Source organism: Malaclemys terrapin, chromosome 3, assembly GCF_027887155.1.
Source record: "Malaclemys terrapin pileata isolate rMalTer1 chromosome 3, rMalTer1.hap1, whole genome shotgun sequence".
Lineage (NCBI taxonomy): Eukaryota > Metazoa > Chordata > Testudines > Emydidae > Malaclemys > Malaclemys terrapin.
The window spans coordinates 49,556,681-49,577,406 of record NC_071507.1 but is presented as its reverse complement, the minus strand read 5'-3'; the positions used below and the strand labels follow the sequence as shown (position 1 = coordinate 49,577,406).

Genomic DNA, 20,726 nt, shown 5'->3' with positions numbered 1-20,726 from the left:
GAAAACTCAGCTCTGAAAAGAAAGTCACTAAGGCCTTGTCTACACTTACCTCCGGGTCCGGCGGCAGGCAATCGATGTTCTGGGATTGATTTATCGTGTCTGGTCTAGACGCGATAAATCAATCCTGGATAGATCCCGGAAGTGCTCTCCGACGCTGGTACTCCAGCTCGGCGAGAGGAGTACGCGGCATCGACGGGGGAGTCTCCCTGCCACGTCTGGACCCACAGTAAGTTCGGACTAAGGTACTTCGAATTCAGCTACGTTATTAACGTAGCTGAATTTGCGTACCTTAGTCTGAAGTGGGGGGTTAGTGTGGACCAGGCCTAAGCTTAAAATTGAAAGCAGTTGCAGGGCCTTTACCCAATGAGATAGTGTAGAAAAGGATAGAGTAAGTCAATAGATGAACTGACAGCAAAAAAGTGAGCTGAGATCACAGGCCAAATCCTGTTTGCAGTATTCAAGAAAGATGGCTCTTTATTCCCAGGTGTTGCTGTCGCCAGACATTGTACATAAGGGCTTGGTGGGGATTATCCACCATCACCTCTAACATCCCTAAAATGATAAGTACAAGGCCAGTAATTCAGGCAGAATATATTTAAATAAGGAGCTGCTGAAAAAATGGAATGTGTAAGTGAACCACAAAAAGCAGCAACTGAAATAAAGAATGAATCCATTTAAAAACATTTTTAGGGAACACTATAAGACTGAATTGTACCATACTGTGCAGTGGGTTTTGACAGGCATAAATGAAAACTAAGAAGAAACCACAGAGGTTTGTACTGCTCTGTGAATATATAAAGTACTACATAAATACTCAGGATTATTTTCATTGTGACCACAGATGGAATTTGTCCCAGGTCTTCAAAAGGTAAAAGGCTAGTTCAGTCGCCATCCCTTTGATTACATGGTTTGAAAATATTCTCCTTGCAGAGTTTTAAATACAGACCATTCCAGCAGATGAAGGGCTTTTTGTTTGTTTTTAACTATTTAAAATAAAAAATCTAATTTACAAGGTTGAATTATGTTGGGGACAAATTGTAAATGCCTTTAATATAACTGCCCTTTGCAACAAGCATATACATATACTTTATTTAGGCCTCAATTCATGAAAGCAACCCTATCTGGAAAAGCACTCCAACACAGGCTTTCATGAATGGGGGCCTTAATATTTATATTATAATAGTCCCCATTGGCCCTAATCAGGACCAGGACCCCATTGTGCTAGGCACGGTAAAAACACATGTAAAGACAGAGGATGTGTCTACACAGCAAAGAAAAACCCCATGGCTGGCCCATGCCAGCTGACTGGGATTCACGGGGTTCAGGCTCCAGGGCTGTTTCATTGCTGTGTAAACGTCCAGGCTCAGTCTGGAGCCTGGGCTCGAGGACCCTGTGAGGTGGGAGGGTCCCAGAACTCGGGCTCCAGCCCAAGCCCAGAAGTCTACACAGTAGTGAAACAGCCCGAGCCCCATGAGCTCGAGTCAGCTGGCATGAGCCAGTCCTGGGTTTTTCTTTGCTGTGTTGAAAGACCCTTAGTCACTGCACCAAAGAGTTCACAGTCTAAGGAGGCAAGTGACCCACAAAGCATCAGAGGGAGATGGATACAATCACATGTGTTCTATATATTGCATACACACATATACACCTATGTGTAAGTTATTATAAATAGATGAAGTGTCAGCTATACCCACAGACCCACACACCCAGCCATCATTAATACAAGTCGGATTAAAATGAACCAGTCGAAAACGAAATATATGAGATCAGATGTTCTGCCAAGAACCCAAATAACTCTTGGAGGAGAGCAGATCCAAGAGGCCGACAAATACATTTATTTGGGCCAGGAAGTCAACATGCGCCACGATCAGAAAGGTGAATTGTCACGCGGAAAAAAAGCTGGATGGTGCTCATTCAATGACATCCTCCAAGGAAAGATCAGCAAAACAACTCGTGCAAATCTTTATAACTCGACTGTGCTTCCAGCGATGCTATATGGCAACGAAACATGGTCGCTGACGAAGACTGAAGAACATCAACTGTCTGTCACACAGAGGGCGATGGAACGAAAATTTGGGGGCATTTCGCTCCGCGATCACATCCCCAATGAAATAATTAGGCAGCAGTCTGGAGTGTGAGATGTTGTTGTTGCAAGCAGGCTCAGCAAAATGCGGTGGGCGGGACATGTGGCCCGACTCAGTGACAACAGATGGACCGCAGCTATATCTGAGTGTTATCCATGAGAACTGAAACGGTCACGCGGTCGGCCTCCAAAGAGTTGGGATGATTTCCTAACAAGGAGATATGGACAAGCATGGTGAAGGATGGCCAGAGCGAGAGAAGATTGGAAGATGTGTTGTGATTGGCTCAATCTTAACTGATGAATGACCGACAGTCTACGCAGTCTATGCAATTTAATAAAACTGTACTGGATACATAACTGATTAGAATAACTTTAATATTTTAGCTACTTCTCCAGTAGCTCCTTCTTGGCCATGATCCCAGTGTCTGGGTCAACAGTTGTTAAAATACACCTGCAATGGCAAACAATATTAAGCATAAAATATGCAAACAGCTGATTATTCTCCTTGTATAATAATGCAGACTTACCCTCCACAAGCCATCACCTCTTTCATTTCCACATCACCAGTTAGGCTCCCATCCCAGGTATCCTCAGTAAATTAAGCACTGTCTATTTAGCTTGACATTCAAAAGCACTTCTCAAAATGTCCTGGCTGCCATGGGGAAGTCTCTTAGGCTCTCCAGAACTGCTTGTATGCAAGGGACCAGATCCACAGGAAAAGCCCCAGTGGTCCCATGCAGCAGGAGTGTGATGCTCTAAAAGAATGACTAGTTACACTAACAGGTTTCAGAGTAGCAGCCGTGTTAGTCTGTATCCGCAAAAAGAACAGGAGTACTTGTGGCACCTTAGAGACTAACAAATTTATTTGGGCATAAGCTTTCATGCCGCAAGTACTCCTCGTTCTATTTACACTAATAGAGTCACCGTCAGGGCCGGTGCAACCCATTAGGTGACCTAGCCGGTCGCCTAGGGCACTAATATTTGGGGGCGGCGACCTTCCGCCGCCTCTGTCGGGGGTGGCATTTCGGGGTCGGGACCTTCCGCCACCTAGGGCGGCAAAAAAGCTGGCTGCGCTCCTGGTCACCATTGTTACAAAGTTGCAATAAATCTTATACAAAGTATGTCACATAAGGTATCAATAGAAAAGTAATGAATTGCTAAGTATGGTAGACCTGTTTATGTATGTATCATCTTTGTATCTGAAGTTATGAATACTGGCTACGTATTTGTATCAAACAAGTATTGTGTTTGGGACACCCCTCAGATAGATTTACATCAGGGCTAGACAGCTATGTGTCAATGGCCCATTAAGGACACTCCAGTCGTTCAATGGGCAATTGAAGAAACTCATCATGCCCAGTAAGCCTTTCCTGTGGATGCCTCAGACAGCGTGGGGACCAATGGCCGCCCCTGTGTGTCAGCAAAGCATGTGGGGACATGTAGTAAGAACATGTGATGAGGACATGTGACCTAAGACTCCATCTTTTATCGGTAACTTTCCATGCTCATGTGACCCTGGACTCCATCTTGGGCCAGTATAGTTTCATGTACCTGCGCTGGGCTATAAATTGCAAGCTGTGACATCTCTGCTTTGTTTTCATTCCTGCTTCACATCTCTGAACTGGATTTGTAACAAGGAAAAATTAAACAGGAAGCTGAATGACCCCCAATCTGTTTGGGTGAATCCAGAGAGACTAGCAGATTTACTTTACAACTATGATCCTGACCTGCAATCTCTGAAAATCACTTGTAATGTACATGATTCCTTAACCATTTATAATTCTCTTGGTTTTCTTCTTATATTATTAAACCTTTAGTTTTTAGTTATGGAAGGATTGACTCTAAGCATGATTTTGGGGTAAGATATGAGTTATATATATTGACGCAGTTTACTGGCTGGTCCCTTGGGATCAGAAGAACTTTATGTATGATGAATCTGGTTTTCAGTAACCTCTCATCATAAATTCTGGTTGTCCAGGTGGTGAGCCAGCAGCTGGAATGCCTAAGGGGATAGTGTTTTTGACTTCTTATTAAGCAATGTGGTGATACAGAAGTTCACTTTTGTTATTGGCTTGGTGATCTCTAATGACAGAATAACCAACAGGTGGGGTGTATCTGCCCTGTTTTATACAGTCTGTCCTGAATTTTGTATTCTCAGCTGTGACCCACCTTAGGCACAGTGACAGGGAGAAAGAGACAAGATGCTCCCCATTCCCTTTTGCTTAGACATTTTTCTTCTTCTGCAAAATATCCACATGAGCACTGGGCTGCATAGAAAGAAGCCAGAAAGGAGCAGAATTAACTGACATGCTCCCTAGCATGCACACCCCTCAAACTACAAACTAGCTGCAGGAAAACGGGTGGAGAATTAATGCTTTCTGAACCACTATTAAATCCAGTCAGAGAGCAAAACTGGGGGAGCCAGCCAACGGTAGTATCATGAGTGGGGGAGGAGCTTTGCAGAGGTATGGGGCAGGGAGTCCTTTTGCACAAACAACTGGACACTGCAGGGTTAGGAGCCTAGATCCAAATTTCCAGCAATGATAATATTTAGCTAGTACTTTCATCTGTAGCTCTTAAATGCTTTATAAAGGTGGGTGGGCAGTATCCCTATTTTACACATGGAAAAACGAAGGTCCTGAGGCCAGGCCTAAACTAGGAAAAAAGCTGTGTTAACTAACATGTTAAAATCCTGTTGTAGACAAAACAAGCTGCAGTTTTAAAGTGAGTTAGCTGGTTGAGGTAAATCTCCACATGAAGCCTTGGATTTACTTGACCAGCTAAGATGTTTAAAATTCACCTCTCTCCCCCTTGGCTCCTTTCATCTACTCCACTGAAGACAAGGTCAGGAAGTAACTTAAATTACTTGTTTGAAGGCCACTGACCAAGACAATGGAAGAGAGGGAATTGAAACAAAGTCTCCAGTCCTGTGCCCGACTCCCTGAACCAACAGGACTGTGAAGTTCGGACATCAGTTTCTTCTCCTATTCCTGCTTTTGTACTGGAGAGGCTCGTACACGCCTTAACCTCTGTGTCTTTATCAAATCACTTAACATGTTGTGTTTCCCTTTGCTCATCCGTAAAATAGAGTCAATACTTAACTGTCATCACAGGGTTCTTATAAGGCTAAATTAATGTGTTTGAACTGCACAAAGACCTTCAGATGGAAGTCGCAATATTATTTCGTCAGAGGAATTACCAGTCATATTTCAGAATAGTTTTCCTGCTCTTCCAAAGAGCTATAAGCAGATACTTGAGCATGTTTTGCATAAGCCTGTTCCCCCTGAATGTATTACAGAGAGAAAATCCATTAATTTTTCCCAACTGTCTACTCCTAATCACAGTACATCATGCATGAAATTCTACTTAGTTTAGTGTGATGCCAGGAGTGCTTCACACACACTTCACCACAGGATGGCAATGTGGTCCCTCAAAATGTGTTACAGCATCAGAGAGTAAAAGTTACTGCACTCAAACACTTCACACCTCATGTGCTTTAGCCTAGTTAACTGTTCATAAGTGGTATTCCCAAAACATCAGTGAAAGAAGTTAAGGTCTCATCTGTATTGCTGCAGTCACACAATAGAGTCAGGAAATTCAAGGTGATAGTAGTAGCAGTAGCTAGCTCTCTCTCTCACACACAAAGTATGTACTGTTCTAGTCCTGTATATGCCGTTAAGTTTATACCTTGCTGCATAAATATGCAATGTGACAGTACCCATTGCAGTGAAAATTTTGAATAAGTCTGATTATTGGTTCTCGATCATAATGTTAACCGTTTTTGCATAACATGTCATGGAATTCTGACTTTTTAAAAGAGAACAAAGCAAGTAGTTACACCTTGCAACAATAAGATAAAAAAGCTAAGCCTTTTCCACTAGAGGGCAAAAATACATCTGAATAATTTTTTCAACACTTGAAGAAAACTCATTTCCCACCTGCTCCAATAACTCAGAGAGATGCACAGAATTAAACTAAAAATATTCACCTTCAGGCTGAGAATAAATATGAGAAACTGCAGTGCAGAGGAGAACGTTTTCAAGAAGTTATGTACCTGAAAACAGAAACTTACCATAAAAGTGCCATGTCACCCATAAACAAAACATTGCTACTCAACATTACAACACGCACTTCACATTTCACTTGGCGTGTATTAGCTGCTTAGTATATGTAAATATGTTAAAGACCACAAATAAATGATTTTACATGGCTTGAATTATTAGTAGCTCATTGAAAATATTTATCCAGTGACAGTTTAGTCTTGTCCAACTTTTATCACCTTAGAAAGACTTTCCTGGAGAGACCTGCTTATTTTAAAAAAAGTGTTTAATTAATCTCAGCTCCTATTGTCACACTTACGTAAACCTCTTGGGTCTGCACAATTAGGCTGTTCCCAATAGATTTCCAGCCGTCTGATAGTTTTTCCACATTTCCAGTTCCTGTTCCCAACAGAATTCACAGATGCTATTTTATAACAGGTAGGCAGGTGATGAGTTGCAATTATTACTACAGATTGGAGGATAACTAATTTGATGCCAATTTTTTAAAACGGCTCCAGAGGCGATCCTGGCAATTACAGGCCAGTAAGCCTAACTTCAGTACCAGACAAATTGGTTGAAACTATAGCAAAGAACAGAATGATCAGACATATGAATGAATGTGATTTGTTGGGAAAGAGTCAACACAGCTTTTGTAAAAGGAACTCATGCTTTACCAATCTATTAAAATTCTTTGAGGGGGTCAATAAACATGTGGACAAGGGTGAGCCAATGGATATAATGTACTTGGACTTTCAGAAAGCCTTTGACAAGGTCCCTCACCAAAGGCTCTAAACAAAGTAAGCAGCCATGGGATAAGAGTGAAGGTTCTTTCATGGATCAGTAACTGGCTAAAAGACAGGAAACAAAGAGTAGGAATAAACAGTCAGTTCTAAGAATGGAGAGGGGTAAAGAGTGGTGTCCTCCAGAGATCTGTATTGGGACCAGTGCTGTTCAACATATTTATAACTCATCTGGAAAAAGGGATAAACAGTGAGGTGGCAAAATTTGCAAATGACACACAATTACTCAAGATAGTTAAGGCCAAAGCAGACTGCGAAGAGTTACAAAAAGATCTCACAGGACTGGGCAACAAAGTGGCAGATGAAATTCAATGTTGATAAATGCAAAGTAAGGCACATTGGAAAACGTAATCCCAACTATACATACAAAATGATGGGGTCTAAATTAACTGTTACCACTCAAGAAAGAGATCTTGGAGTCATTGTGAATAGTTCTCTGAAAACATCTGCTCAGTTGCAGCAGCAGTCAAAAAATCTAACAGAATGCTAGGAATCTTTAGGAAAGGGCAGGGCCGGCTCTGGCTTTTTTGCCGCCCTAGGTTATGGAACAACTGGATGCGGGACGGATCAAAAGCATCCGCGTTAGTACAGATGCATGTTACATACAGCACAATTTATAAAACTGGAAACTCCTGACTCATCCTGACACAGGCCATCTAGGAGATTATTTAATAATGATGATTAGAAAAAGATTTGCTGCAGTTGTAAGGCCAAGATAGGCTACTTCATCCTTTCCGAAATGCCAGAGCAGAGTCTTTTGCAGAGAGTATTTTCTAGTCATTGAGGGTAAAAACTAGATTAGAACACACACCCCATAGCTAGTCATTCAAATTGGCATATGGCTGTTTTTAGCTAACCTACATGTACTAATCTCTTTATTGGAGGACACCATCAGCATGAAAGTACATAATTAGAATGTCTTCTTTTGAATATGGCATTAAATATTTCTTGAGTTTTATGGTGGTATGCATTGTGCTCTACTACAGGGTTTTGGCGTGGGGGTTGGAGTGGGAGGGGAGATGAGAAATGGGAATTTAAGAATAGAGTGCAAACTCAACCTTCTAGCAACACTGATGCAACACAATCAAACCCAGGCACTATAGCAGTGGCATTAGAGCAGGGTTTCACAACTCGTGGGTCGCAACCCAAAACTGGGTCTTCAGAATATGTCAAAGGGTCATGTGGGAGACCTGGAAGGTGGGGTTTGGAAAGTCTTGGGGGGGGAGGGGTTGCAGAGCCCACCCCACATTCAGCAATGGCTCCTGGGGCTCCAGTCCCTCCGGGCTGGCTGGGCTCGACTCGGCAACCTGTCCCCACTCCAAGCCTTGCAACCTGGTGCACAGGATCATAGCACTACACAGGTCTGGCCCAGTCAACTCTCTGTCATGATGATCAGGGGGATTCCAGGTCAAATTTGAGTGAGTGGTGGTGCTGCGATACCATGCACCAGGCACCAGGCCCTGGCTGGTGACCGGCCCCACATTGGGAGCCTGGCCCAAACTTGAGTGGCGCTGTAAACCTGGACGTCACAATGCCCGGAGAGAGGAGGGGGCTGAACCCAGCCAGTCTCGTGGCACAGGAGCCGCAGGAGCCTCTGCTGTGGTACACGCGGCGCACTTATTTAGTACTTATTACATTAATGTGTGTATTATACATCGTAGGGAAGAAATATTTAGCAAACCAGATGTTTTTTGCACTAAAGCTATGTACTAGGTTGCAACAAGCCATCAAGGTTTACCAATGGGTCCCCTGCGCCCACTGTATTAGAGAACCATCAAATAGAGCTTGTACTTATCCATCACATGACTGTCTTCTTCTGCCCCGCAAACATACAGAAATTTGAGATTATTTACATGAATCTATAGTAGCTATACTTTACCTCTCCTTTCCCCCCAAGACCAAAGCCATTATATATTGCAACTAGTTTGCTACCCAAAATGTGTGTTTTATCCTAAACTATTAATTGAATGAATGACAATGAAGTTTATTTATCCACAAACCCTAACGCCTCTCATATATTCACAACATGCTTTCCAAGGTGAGTTTTAGACATTTTATCCCAATACTTTAGGAAAGAAGTTATTGAAGAACAAACCCAAGTCTAATGGTATCAAATATTAAAGTATTTTCTCTATCTCTGTATAAGCTCTGCAACCCAAAATAGTAATATTTGGCCTAAAATTGCACATTTATTTTCTTCTCCATCCTTGTATTTAGATCTTCCACTGAAATGTCTGAGATTATCAAGGCTGGACCACAGTCAGGGTAGGCAATCTGTCCAAAGGAATGGAGAAAACCTCCAAAAGATACATCAAAAATCATACTTCCCAATCACCTGTAGAATATTAATGCTTGAAAATATATAAAAACATGATGTTCCATGATAGTCACTTCCATTCTTGGGTGTTAAAAGACAACAATCCAATTGCTATTCAAATATAGGATTCATAATAATTACACTAAATATTTTTTAAAATAGTATCTAACCCCTTTGCTCCTGATCTTTTCTACACCACCACCAACTAATTCCTTAACTCAGCCCTCACTTACCATGTAAAAAGAATGAGGAGGGGTGAAAAACAAAACAAAATAAACAACAAAAGATGAGATTTTAAAAATACCCTGATTATCACAAGGAAAACTGATTGTCTAATCTTATCAATTGATCGAAAAGGAGGCTCAATCTCACTTGATTTCTTTGGTGCCCTATGAGACTCAAAGGTACCAGTCAATATGGTTCACTGTTCAAGAAGGTGAGCCACCAAGCTACCTCATCACCACACTCCCTGCCTTGCATATCAAGTCCAAACACCTTGCAGCAGATTACAAAAAAACCTCCATGTGGATGAAATTTGAAAGTGAACTGTTCCAATTTATTTTACCTCCGAGACACCACTGTTCAGAATGAAATACTGCAAATGTATTTTAAAGAAGCAAGAAGAAAATTCCCTTAACTAGGTAAACACTCTGAATGTCCGGAAAGCAACTGTTTAATGTCAACGTTTCTAACATTGCTTCTGGATCCACTAAAACAGTGGACCAGATCCTTCGATCCAGCTGAGCTGTGTTTGGCAGAAGACTGGTAGGGGCCACAAAGATTCTTTTATGCCTCCTTTTCACATACAACTGCCTATTCTAGTTCCCTACCAAATTATCGCTGCCTCAAAACCATATACCACCTAAGGATTCTCCTATGCAGGAAGAATCCTCAAAGAGCTAATTAAGCCAGCTAGATGGCTCCTTTGCATTGTTATTTTTCATGGTCATATCCTGCCATCAGAGTTTAAGCTGAAGCCCCAGTGAAAACAATAAAGAGTGTTTACTGAAGCTCAATGATACAGTATGGCTCTTTATTTTTAAACTTTGTTACATTAGAAGTCAATGGTACATGAGAAATTTATGCTAAAGTTACCTTCATCAATATATGCCCAGTTAATACATTATCCAGTTAGACAAAACCATTAATCCTTTTGGAAACGATATCTTTCCATTGTAAATTCCCACATCATCAGAGGCCAGTTTCGTTTGTCAGCCAGTCCTCCCTGCAAAGGGTGCATGCTGGAGGCAGGGGAAAGTTTCACTCTGTAATTCAACAGCTAAAGCAAACAGTGTAAATGGTTCTGAACTCAGCACACCTGTTGAAGGGCATTGCAAGCAGGGGTGCTAGAACAATTCGTATAGTGGGGGTGCAGGGAGCCATTGAACCAAACTATAAACCCTGTATACGATGGAAACCACTTCAAGCCAGGGGGTGCGGCAGCACCTCTAGTTCCAGCACCTGTGCCTGCAAGCACTAAGGATTAAGCCTGCCTGCCCACTTTTCAGAACTCTTATTTTTCCATATGTGTTTCAGTCTCTGAGTTCTATACATCAGACACATCATGATTTGGCTTTAATTTAACCCAATGGGTGTGTGTGTGTGTGTGTGTGTGTGTGTGTGTGTGTCTTTCTTGCTTCAGGTTCTCCTTCCAAGAGCACATATTTTGAGGATACCAGATTTAGAAGAAAATGCCTCAATCTGCGACTATAGCCTGATCTTGTGTAGTTTGATAGATGACCAAGACCCGATTGCGAGAAGCACCAGCCATCCCCAATCCTCACTGAAGTCAGTGTATTCTGCACATCTTGGAATAGACATGTGAGGGTTTTGAGGAGGCATTGCAGACTTCTCTCTGGCTGTGTCTACACTATAAGGGCTATACCAGCACAGCTATGCTGCCACAGTTCCGTAGAGTAGACGCAGCCTCTACTGACTGAAGAGTTATTTCTGTCAGTGTAGGCACATCACCTGCCAGAGCAATGATAGCTAGGTCAATGGGAACATTCTCCTGTCAACATAGCTGCAGCTACACCAGGGCTACATCCGTCAGCGGGGGATGGGAGGTGCCTGTGTCCTTCATTTTTGCTCTTTTTGTCTGTTCGAGGGCAGCTCTGTGCCTGTGTACCTTCTCACAAGAGAAGAGGCAAATATTGCCTGTTCAGTCCACACCGATTTCCTGCTTAAGATTTAAGATGAATTAGAGGCCTAGCCCTAAGTCTTGATGCAGGCAAACTCCCATTAATAAATAAATTCCACCTGTATAGCACCTCCCATCAGAGGATCTCAAAACACCTTACAAATGTTAATTAATTTAGTCTCAACATTGCAGGGAGGTAGGGCAGCATTACTATCCCTATTTTTTTAGTGATGAGGAAACTGAAAAACAGAGATGAAGTGACTTGCCAAAGGCCACACAGGGAATCTGTGGCAAAGCCAAGAATAGAAGCCATGTTTCTGGCCTCCCAATCCTGTGCCTTAATCAAACCCAGCATTCTTTCTATTGAATTTAAGGGGCAGTATGCCTGAGTAAAGACTTCAGAACTGGGGCTCACAACAACCTGACTGAAAACAACGGCATGACTATTTCCAAAGAGAATACTGGCTTTTATTTGTAAAATAAATACTTCTCCCAAAACTACACAGATTAATTTAATCAAGTGAATCACAGCACAAGTATGTTACTGAGCTCCTTTTAGTACCATAGGATAATTTAAACAGACACCAGAATGTTTATGATTGTTGCATCTTTATACACGTTCATTCAGAGCCACCTCCTCTTAAAACAATGCCCACTGAAATCAAGTAGTCTAATCCTATTCTCCTTGAAGACAATGCAAAACCACCAATGAATTTGTGTCATATATAAATGTGTCTGTGTGTGTGTGTGTATCTATACACACATACCCACTTATTTTCTTCCTCTTTTATTAATCAGAGTTTGGTACTAGGTTTATATTTTGAGATTACACTCATACTATACTATTTATTTAAGATTAGAGTTAACGTTATGATGAAATATATATATGTCAATATCACTGATAAAAGTGATATTGTTTAGTATGTAGATAAAATAAGGGCTGTCCCAATCTATTTTTGTTTACTTTTAAGTGTTTGGTTTTGTTAATAAGATGTTAGTTAAGAACACTGTTATTTAGCAAGCTTAACTGGTATAAAAATTATTTATTTTTAAATTCTCAAGATATAGAGTGTTTTGAGGGTTGGTTGGTTTCTCTCCAGCATTCGCATTTCTTTTGCATAGGAAAGTGAATATATATATTTAAATAGTGGCATAAAACAGATTGTCTAATGCTTTACACTGACGCAGAGCTCTCGTCTGTTGATCTGTGATCACTTTACTGAGGTAGGTAGGCTTTATTCATTTAGCCAATGATAAAACCAGACTAAGTACAGAGATTAGAAGCAATTTCTGTAAGAGGCACGGCCGCCCAGAGAGGGGGGCAAGTGGGGCAATTTGCCCCAGGCCCTGGGCATCGCAGGGGCCCCTACGAGAATATAGTATTCTATAGTGTTGCAACTTTTTTTAATAGAAGGGGCCCCCGAAATTGCTTTGCCCCAGGCCCCCTGAATCCTCTGGGTGGCCCTGGTAAGAGGGTCTGTGGTTTGGTGTATAATGCATGGATCTACCACCTCCGGGAGAAGAAGTCTGTTCCCAGCTCTGTCACAAACTCCTATATATGCAAATCACTTACATTTTCTGCACGTCACTTTGTCAGGAAAATAGACCTGTGTACATGACCCACATGAGAAGGGAACCCTTTGGTAGGAAATGTAAAAAGAGTAATTTTTACTAGATTCCAGCATTTCCTTTCACTTTGAAAAGTAGACCAGACTGCTAAGGAACGAGCATATTCTGTCACCATGTGCACCCCCACCCCCATCTATTGGCCCCATTGATAAGGAATCCCATCTAATTTTCAAATAATAGTAATTTCTTAAACAGTCTCTGGTTAAAAAATACCCATGAAATTATGGCTGACCAGAATAAGAATGTTGAGAGTAATGGAAAGACGATGCCTTTATTAAACAACTGAACTAAATTAGGAAAGAAGGGATTACTTAAAAAATAATCTACCCATAGATCAAATTTGTAATGTGATTCTGTTGGGGAGATACAGGGACAAAACATCAGACACTTCACCAAAAGTATCAAAAAAGGTGCCACTTTAGACTGAATGATAAAAAGTACACATTCAGTTTAATCAAAATGTGAAGGATTTGTTTTAGTTGGGACTCTAGTTTCAACCTTAGCTATGAAAGGTTGCCACCTCTTCTTAATAAACCACATATCAACTGCTATAAATCCATTACCGGAACCATGGTCCTATTGGTCCAAATAAATAAATTAAATAAAACCCAGACCTCTGTCACTTAAGCTGGAGAAGGATGTTAGCGGAATAGAGGGACCCTTCTTTAGATGCAACTAGCCAATAAAGAACAGATGAGTCACTCTCTAGTGAAAAGTGGCAAAAAGTCCCAGTGATACCAGTGTGAGTAGGACTGGGCCCATACTAGCCCCAATACTAGCTAATAACTTTGCTTAATTATAGTCTGTTTTCTTCAAATATATATGGTACACAAATCCTTAAGGCTATTTAGCGATATAGAAAAAAGACAGTTACCTTTTCCGTAACTGGTGTTCTTCAAGATGTGTTGCTCATGTCTATTCTGCAATAGGTGTGCGTGCTCGCCACGTGCACTGGTGCCGGAAGTTTTTCCCTTAGCAGTACCCGTAGGCGAGCACCCCCTGGAGTGGAACCGCAACCCCTGGAGTGGCGTCGCCATGGCATGGTATAAGGGGTACTGTGCGCTCCCCCCACTCTCAGTTCCTTCTTGCCAGACAACTCCGACAGAGGGTAAGGAGGGCAGGATGTGGAATGGACATGAGCAACACATTTTGAAGAACACCAGTTACAGAAAAGGTAACTGTCTTTTCTTCTTCAAGTGATTGCTCATGTGCATTCCACAGTAGGTGATTCCCAAGCTATATCTGTTGGAGGTGGATAGGTGTTCACAGACACTTGGGACGGAGCACTGCCCTGCTGAACCCAGCATCCTCCCTGGTTTGGGAGACGATCACATAATGCGAGGTAAACGTGTGAACCGACGACCATGTGGCAGCCCTGCAGATGTCCTGAATTGGGACATGGGCCAAAAAGGCAGCCGACGAGGCCTGCGCCCTAGTCGAGTGTGCCCTCACAATCGGCGGCGGGGGAACGTCCACCAGGTCATAACAAGTACGGGTACACGAGGTGATCCAGTTGGAGAGCCGCTGAGTGGAGATCGGCCGGCCACTCATGCATTCGGCCGAGGTGATGAACAGTTGCGAAGATTTCCTAAACAGCTTTGTACAGTCTAGGTAAAAGGCCAGAGCCCGTCTCACATCCAGCATCTGGTGGCAGCACTCCTCACTGGACATATGGGGTTTTGGACAGAGCACTGGAAGGAAAATGTTTTGGCCCATATGATAGGCAGAGACCACCTGAGGGAGGAACGAAGGGTATGGTCAGAGCTGGACCTTATCCTTATGGAACACCATATACAGGGGTTCGGAGGTCAGGGTCCAGAGCTCCGAGACCCGCCTAGTGAACATGATCGCCACCAGGAAGGCTACCTTCCATGAGAGGTGTGACCAGGAGCATGTAGAGGTCCGGACACCCGGTAAGTGGTGGCTTCTAAGTAAATACTGTGGGCTACGCAGAACTCCCACAGCCTGAGGGCTTCCTGGCAGAGGGCTGAGGAACAGGCCCCGCCTTGCCTGTTGATGTAGAACATCGAGGCCGTGTTGTCAGTGAGAACCCTGACCACTCTGCCCGCCAGGCGCGAGTGGAAGGCCACGCATGCCAGATGGACTGCCCTGAGCTCCTCGACATGTATGTGCAAGGTGAGGTCCTGCGCGGACCATAGACCTTGGGTCTGGAGGTTTCCCACATGGTCTCCCTACCCCAGGTCTGAAGCATTGGCCATGAACTCCACATTCAGGGGTCGGCCCCTGAATGGGACCCCTTGGAGCATGTTCCCCGGTGAGGACCACCAGCGCAGGGAGGCTATCACCAGTTTGGGCACAGTGAGGACTTTGTCCATCCTGTCTCTGGACTGGGAGAAAACCAAGGGGCTGCATCCTGAGTCTGGCATGACGAACCATGTACGTGCACGCCGACATATGACCCAGGAGTTCGAGGCACGCTCTGGCGGTTATAACAGGGAACCTTGTGACTGCGCTGATGAGCTCCCTTAGGGTTTTTAATCTGTCTGGTGGGAGGGAGGCTGTGGCCGACGTTGCGTCCAGAATCGCCCCAATGAACTCTATGCGCTACACCAGTACCAAAGTGGACTTGATGTTGTTTACCAGCAGCCCCAGTGTGGTGCATGTGGACAGGACTGCGCACGGGGCGGTCACTGTGAGGGGAACAGTGTCAGGAACCTTCCCTCGACCGTGAGCAGTACCACCAGGAGCGGCACCAGGGTTTTTGCCGCCCTAGGCGGCAGCTCCTCCTCTGAGCATTCGGTGGCGGGGGTCCTTCCGCTCTGCGTCTTCGGGGCACTTCGGTGGCGGGTCCCAGAGCGAGTGAAGGACCCGCTGCCGAATTTCCACTGAAGACTTGGAGCGGAAGGACCCCTGCCACCGAATTTCCGCCAAGGACGGCAAAATGCCACCCCCCAAATCCTGCTACCCTAGGTGACCGCCTAGGGTCACCTAGTGGAAGCGCCGGCCCTGGGTACCACCCAGGCAGCGACTGCGGAGGTCTGAGCAGTGGCTTGCCCCTGGACTGGGGAGCAGACGACAGCGGTGCTACCAGTACTGGCAGAGACATAACGTCTCGAGCTGCCTGCAGGACCTCCAGCATGGAGGGCACCCGAATGTGGCCACTGGCATTCAGGAGGCCGGCTTGGAGTGGGCCGGGCTACTCCGCTCAACTTGAGTCGGAGGCCACAAGGCCGACGGGGACCAAGAGCTGCCCAACGTGGGTCTAGTCTCTCCCCCAGTCTTGCTCTGGTGCCTTGGCAGAGAAGACCTCTTTGCCTTTTTGGCGTGTCCTGTGGACGGGGAGCGGTGCCAACTGGTGGAGGGCGCCGTTGGGTTGCCGCGCACCGATGCCTCAACTCCAGTCAATAGAGATTGTATAACAAAGAGAAAGGTCTGGGATAAGCTGAATGAGAAGTCTTCTTATCTTTTAAGTTAGAGGAAATTGTATTAAAACACTAGTTAATGTGTTATTGTGAATAAAGCTGTGTTAATGTACCTTAACAACTCTGAGGAGGTGTTAGCTATGGTCAAGGTGAATGAGACTATTAAAGCTAGCTATGCATTAAAAGCTCTTATATGTGTGATTATGACCCTTAAGAGGGCACTCAAGTTAATCACTGTTTTGTTCACCACAACCATTTAAAATTACTTATACAGTTTCCTATTGTGGCTGTTTTTAAAGATAACAGCTTTTTATGGCTGACCTGTTTCTTATAACTTAGGTTTTTGTGTTGGTTTAGCCTAAAACATTACACACACTGTGTTCCGGAAATGCAAAAACTCCCCATAATTCCCGAGTTTTCAATGGTAATTGCAGTTTTTGTTTGTTTATAATAAAATTTCCATCTGTCTTGTATTAGTTTAAAAACCAGTTCCCAAGAGTATTTCTTGTAGCAATGGAATTACAGCCAGAGTTTGTAAATACAATTCCTTAGACATGTTGCTACATTTAGACTGTCTGGGGACACAGAGACAATAATCTCTTCTGCAATCCACGGATGTAACACATTTAGCAGCATGTTCTTTATTGCCATCAGTGTTTTGAGTTGCTAAAAGATTATTAAATGTAACTGATATTTTAAACAGAGGAAAGGAGTTCTTATCTTTTCTATCTGGCACCAGCAGTTTCCCACACTGTACGGTACTTAATGTCTTTCCAGCCGCATGTTCAAATAGTGACAACACAAATCAGATGGCATTTGCTCCTATAGGAAATCCTGAAATAGGCATATCCAAATGAGCAGTTTTTAAATTTGTTTATATAATATTTAACTATAACCAGTATTTCCAAATATTGCTACAGAAAACCAAGTTACGTCTTGGAAAAAAAAAACAATCTGAATTTTCAGCAGCCAACAGTAAATTCTGGGTGAAGCTGGGTGAGGGGAGTAGCATAGGAGCCCTCAGTTCCTTCTCCACGGCAAAGCCCCATAAAGGAAATGCTGAAGCAGAGGGTGGATAGTGGAGCACCCATAGGGACAGTCTCAAAGAACTCCGGTTAGTGCACAGGGTGAGTACCCCCCCTTCTTCTTCTAGTAGTGTCTGTATGGGTGCTCCACTTCAGGTGACTACCAAGCAGTACCTGCTATCATGTGGGCAAGCGAGGTGAGAGGCTCTAGAGGATTGCTGGTGGTACGCCACTTGGGGTCCCAATATAGTAATTGAGGGAACCATGTGGGATGGGAGGAGGCATACAAGAGCATTCATACCACTGGGACAGGATGTCCCATTCATACCACTGGGACAGGATGTCTCTCTCAGCTGTCTTCCGTCTCCCCTAGGGTTCCAGAAGCAGTGAATAGGAGAGCCATGGATGGAGATTTGGGAGGACCAAAAAGAAAGCCCCATTATCTTCTGTCGATAGAGCACCACTAGAAAACTGTGGTGACTCTGTTGGTAGTGGAGATAAGTGAGGGTCCAGAGACTGGGTGGGTCTCGGTACTGATAGGGGGTTGATGCCCAGCAAATGAGAATCCGGAACCGCCACCGGAGTCAGGTCTCTGACTTATCTAAATTTCTGGGGCACAGGTAGAGCCATCAGCACCAAGGTGGTAGTCTGAGTAGACAGGTTTGTCAGTGGTTTTGGTCACTCCAAGGAGCACCTGGAGCTGACTGCCCACTTGGTTTTCTGCAGCACCACACTGTTAGGTACTGAGTATTGGGTTGTCTCCAATCTAGTGGAGGCAGACTTTTTCCCTTGCCACCTCAATCAAGTCCCATCAGTACCAACATCTGACTGGAGCCAAGTCCCTTAGGGCCTAGGGACTTAACAGCACTGCTGGTATCTGAGGAACCTGCAGCTCCATGGTACCAGATTGAGAACTTGAAATCTCCAATATGGTTGTCTCACAAGGAGACTGAGGTATTTTTTGTGTGAGTTCGCTATGGGGAGAGCCAGGGCCCCTTCCCTTAGAGTCTTTCTGAGAGGCCTAGAGAGTCTTCCTCTTAGATGATCTAGGAGAGTGTTGTTCTGAGATGGCAGGAGCACTCAGCTTGCTTAGAGATTGGTGTACATGCAGTGGGGGTCCCCCATGGCCCAGGTCAGATGCGGGACAAGGAACACTCCGTCATGGGGAATCTCAGTTTAATTGCCCAGTTTCCAGACCTGATTTCCTTCTCTGACAGGGTTACTGACCTTAGGGGAGGGGAGAGGAGGAGGAGGGGGAAGCAGTAGACATCATATATCTTGATTTTAGTAAGGCTTTTGACACAGTCCCCCATGACATTCTCATAAGCAAACTAGGGAAATGTGGTCTAAATGAAATTACTAGAAAAAGGTTACACAACTGTTTGAAAGACCATATTTAAAGAGTAGTTATTAATAGTTTGCTGTCAAACTGGGAGGGACATAGCTAGTGGGGTCCTGGGTTCAGGACTATTCAATATTTTCATTAATGACTTGAAGAATGGAATGGAGCGTATGCTTATAAAATTTGCAGATGACACTAAACTAGGAGGTGTTGCGAGCACTTTAAAGGCCAGGATAAGAATTAAAAACAACCTTGATAAATTGGAGAACTGGTGTGAAAATCAATAAAGGCAAGTGCCAAGTACCATGCTTAGGAAGGAAAAAATCAAACGCACAACTACAAAATGGGGAATAACTGGCTAGGCAGTAGTACTGCTGCAAAGGATGTAGGGACTGTAGTGGATCACTCATTGAATATGAGTCAACAATGCAATGCAGTTACTAAACAGGCAAGTATCACACTGGGATTTAACAACAGGAGTGTCACATGTAAGATAAGTAAGGTAATTGTCCCATTCTATTTGGCACTGATGAGGCGTCAGCGAATTACTGTGTCCAATTCTGGATGCTCCACCTTAAGAAAGATATGGACAAATTGAAGACAGTCCAGAGGAGAGCACCAAAAATGAGAAAGGGGGTCAGAAAACCTGACCTATAAGACTTTTTTTTTTTTTTTTGAAAAATGGGCACGTTAGTCCTGAGAAAAGAAGACTGAGAGGGGACCTGAGAACAGTCTTCAAGTATATTATGGGCTGTTATACAAAGGTCAGTGATCAATTGTTCTCCTCGTCCACTGAAGGTAGGACAAGAAATAATGGGCTTAATCTGCAGCAAGGAAGATTTATGTTAGATACTATGGAAAACTTTCTAAATAAAAGGAGAGTTAAGCACTGGACTAGGTTACCTTGGGAGGTTATGGAATTATCAATGGAGGTTTTTAAAAATAGGCTAGACAAATACCTGTCAGGGATGGTCTAGGTAAACTTGGTCCTGCCTCAGCACAGAGTACTGGAGTAGATGATCTCTCAAGGTCCCTTCTAGCCCTATATTTCTATGATTCCATGACTGTATTACAATTCAGCTCAACTAGAAGTAACACAAAGCTAACTACAAATTAGCCATATTGTGTACGTAAAGAGACATTGTTCTTTCAAAGAGGCAGGTTAATCAAAGGCAATGTGCAAACAAAACAAAAAAATGGTTTACCCCATTTAGTTTTCTACATAAATTCAATACAAAAGATCTTCCAAAAATAAATACCAACCCACAAACACAAACGTTTTCAAAATTCAGGTCTTGAATACAGTGGGCGGCTCTATGGATAGCTGAAGAATTTGTAGAAAAAGTCTTCATAGATACAAGAAATGGAGACCAGTTAACAGAGATTTGCTTCAGACTGTTAAGAACAGTTTTGTTAAAAGATTTAACATGATGTACATATATAGGAGAAAAGGCGATGATAAATCTGTATTTAGTCTGCTAATTTCTCTCTACATCTATATCACAACGGTTCCTGAAGTTAAGCCTGGAGACAACCATAGCTGGTGCATAGTCTGGGGTTCCCCCCCAACAGCTTCCACTACAGCTCAGATACAAGATATGACTGTATACAATTGTCACTGCTAATTGTGGCACTGATCCTGCCGTAAGCTCTTCATACCCCAATTTCTACTCTTTTTAGTGGTTAGTTTATATATATATATATATATATTTAATAAAGTTGTTTATGATACTCAAGCATACGTACGTACCTGAGCTATGATCTGCACTTGCTAGTCACATAGCACTGGCCCAACCCATTTCCAATCTATAATATACTTTCCTAAGGTTACTTGTCCCTGTAGGCAGTTTGTATAATTGCCATAGGGATGTTATGCCCCTAGGGTAAGAACAGGTGGGTCCCTGAGCTATGAAAATGTTTGCAATCCTCTGCTCCCGTTTTCTGTTCACTGTCTGTGCTCTGCCAGACAC

At 43.4% G+C, this 20,726-nt stretch overlaps 1 pseudogene; it reads right to left on the bottom strand.

Moving 5' to 3' along the window:
* Positions 1 to 2,464: 2,464 nt before the first annotated feature.
* LOC128833792 (mitochondrial amidoxime reducing component 2-like) lies at positions 2,465 to 14,677 on the bottom strand (annotated as a pseudogene).
* Between the last annotated feature and the right edge of the window lie 6,049 nt (positions 14,678 to 20,726).